Source organism: Heterodontus francisci, chromosome 34 (assembly GCF_036365525.1).
Source record: "Heterodontus francisci isolate sHetFra1 chromosome 34, sHetFra1.hap1, whole genome shotgun sequence".
Lineage (NCBI taxonomy): Eukaryota > Metazoa > Chordata > Chondrichthyes > Heterodontiformes > Heterodontidae > Heterodontus > Heterodontus francisci.
In genome coordinates, this window is record NC_090404.1 from 47,650,585 (window position 1) to 47,653,176 (window position 2,592).

The window sequence follows — 2,592 nt, forward strand, 5'->3', positions numbered from 1 at the left end:
TTGAATTGATTGAGTCAAGAGCTTTAGCGGTGGTACTGCGTCGGCTGCCTGGCTCCAAAGTAGAAGCCGAAATGGTGATGGAAACGTGCCCCCTCCAAGCTGACACAACATCTATGAAGCCCAAAGGTGGCTGGCAATCTCTGGCAAACTGTAGAAAACGTCTCCGTGTGCTTCCTCGCTAGTATAGTGGTGCGTATCCCCGCCTGTCACGCGGGAGACCGGGGTTCAATTCCCTGACGGGGAAGCGTGAGCTTTACTGAGGCCACCAGAGAGCAGGAAGGGAAAACTTTTTGAATTCCAAATCGCTTTGCACTGCCGCATGGAGACTCTCATCCACAACACGTACGCGGCCCGCCACCCGTTTTATCAAAACTATCAACAGCAAACATGTTCCACACATCCGCCTATCACAATCACCGCACAACATCCGCTCTTTACTCATCAGACTGGCCACTTTCTCTTCTTTGCATTCACAAAGCGGCTCATTCAAAATGCACTAAACACATTTTCCTTGGCACATTTCATTGCTTCATTAAACCGCGACGCTTTCTGCAACCAACATGCTTTATAAGCCACGACGCAACACATTTCACTACATCTTTCACGCGGCAGCAACACCATTGCATTCATAGTCTGACTGCAAAATAACCCTCTAGCAGCCACACACCACCACCTGTTCAAGGCAGATAGACAATCTGAGGAAGAAGGTCACACACCTTGTACGCCATCAAACTTCAGCAAGGGCCACCTGGACGGAAAGAAGTGAAAGGTGGCAAAGGTTAATAACCTCAAATGGCTCAGTAACAAGCGCAACGAGACAAGGTGCTCAGAGGCACTGAAGAAAGTGTTGGGAATGCTACATGCCCAATACACATAGCCTGTGCGATCCCTTTGCAAGAGCTTCTCAACGTATTCGAGTGATCAGCCCTCGGCCCTGATTTTTTTTTTAATTCCCTTGCAGCATCCTGCCATTCTCTCTTGAATGTTAACATTCAATCTGAAAGCACACGACTTTCAGTCAGCTCACACAACAACATGCTGCCTAAACTAATGCTTCTTGCCTTGTACGTCTGCTTCGAATGCGAATCACCTTATCTTCTTGTCCTCTGGTTAACCCTTCCCTCCTGCCACAAAAAAGCTTTCTCGCTCAAAACAGTCCTTGTTTGGAACACCAAGATCAAAACTTCTGTGAGCACGATAGAACAACGCCCATCTTGCACTTTTGCACACCGTGTTCCTGAAGTCATCCACGGGGAGCCCATGGTGCCAATCCTTCTCGATACGCACACGAAGGATTTCTTTCTAAAGTGTGGTGTCGGGAAAGGGGAAAAGAATAATGCAGCGTGGGCCAAAATATTGAACTCCAAATATTTTGCATATCGTGCTTGCTTCTGTTGCAAAGCCAGGAAAAGAGAGAAAAACGAACAAGTAAAGAAAGAAAGAAACAAACAAACAAACAAGCAAAAAAAATCATATGCGTTTCCTGCTTGCCTGTAGTGGCCGATGATGTGCAATATCAAGCCCGCAAAAGTGCGAATCCGCCGTCCAGATCTCTGCAGCTGTCACAGGACTGAACTGGATGAAAGTGTTGAATGTATGCCATCACAGAGAGGAGGCAAATCACTGTGCGATGTAACATCAATGATGTGGGATGAGGGATAAAATTGAATTGATTGAGTCAAGAGCTTTAGCGGTGGTACTGCGTCGGCTGCCTGGCTCCAAAGTAGAAGCCGAAATGGTGATGGAAACGTGCCCCCTCCAAGCTGACACAACATCTATGAAGCCCAAAGGTGGCTGGCAATCTCTGGCAAACTGTAGAAAGCGTCTCTGTGTGCTTCCTCGCTAGTGTAGTGGTGAGTATCCTCGCCTGTCACGCGGGAGACCGGGGTTCAATTCCCCGACGGGGAAGCGTGAGCGTTGCTGAGGCCACCAGAGAGCAGGAAGAGAAAACTTTTTGAATTCCAAATCGCTTTGCACTGCCGCATGGAGACTCTCATCCACAACACGTACGCGGCCCGCCACCCGTTTTATCAAAACTATCAACAGCAAACATGTTCCACACATCCGCCTATCACAATCACCGCACAACATCCGCTCTTTACTCATCAGACAGGCCACTTTCTCTTCTTTGCATTCACAAAGCGGCTCATTCAAAATACACTAAACACATTTTCCTTGGCACATTTCATTGCTTCATTAAACCGCGACGCTTTCTACAACCAACATGCTTTATAAGCCACGACGCAACACATTTCACGACATCTTTCACGTGGCAGCAACACCATTGCGTTCATAGTCTGACAGCAAAATGACCCCCTGGCAGCCTCACACCACCACCTGTTCAAGGCAGATAGACAATCTGAGGAGGAAGGTCACACACCTTGTACGCCATCAAACTTCAGCAAGGCCCACCTGGACGGAAAGAAGTGAAAGGTGGCAAAGGTTAATAACCTCGAATGGCTCAGTAACAAGCGCAACGAGACAAGGTGCTCAGAGGCACTGAAGAAAGTGTTGGGAATGCTACATGCCCAATACACATAGCCTGTGCGATCCCTTTGCAAGAGCTACTCAACGTATTCGAGTGATCAGCCC

The 2,592-nt window shown here is 48.1% G+C and overlaps 1 non-coding gene across 1 annotated transcript; it reads left to right on the forward strand.

Annotated features, from left to right (window-relative positions):
* The first annotated feature begins 1,836 nt into the window (after window positions 1–1,836).
* On the forward strand, window positions 1,837–1,908 carry trnad-guc (transfer RNA aspartic acid (anticodon GUC)). Its single transcript has one exon. It is a non-coding gene; the product is annotated as a tRNA-Asp (tRNA).
* The last annotated feature ends 684 nt before the right edge of the window (window positions 1,909–2,592 follow it).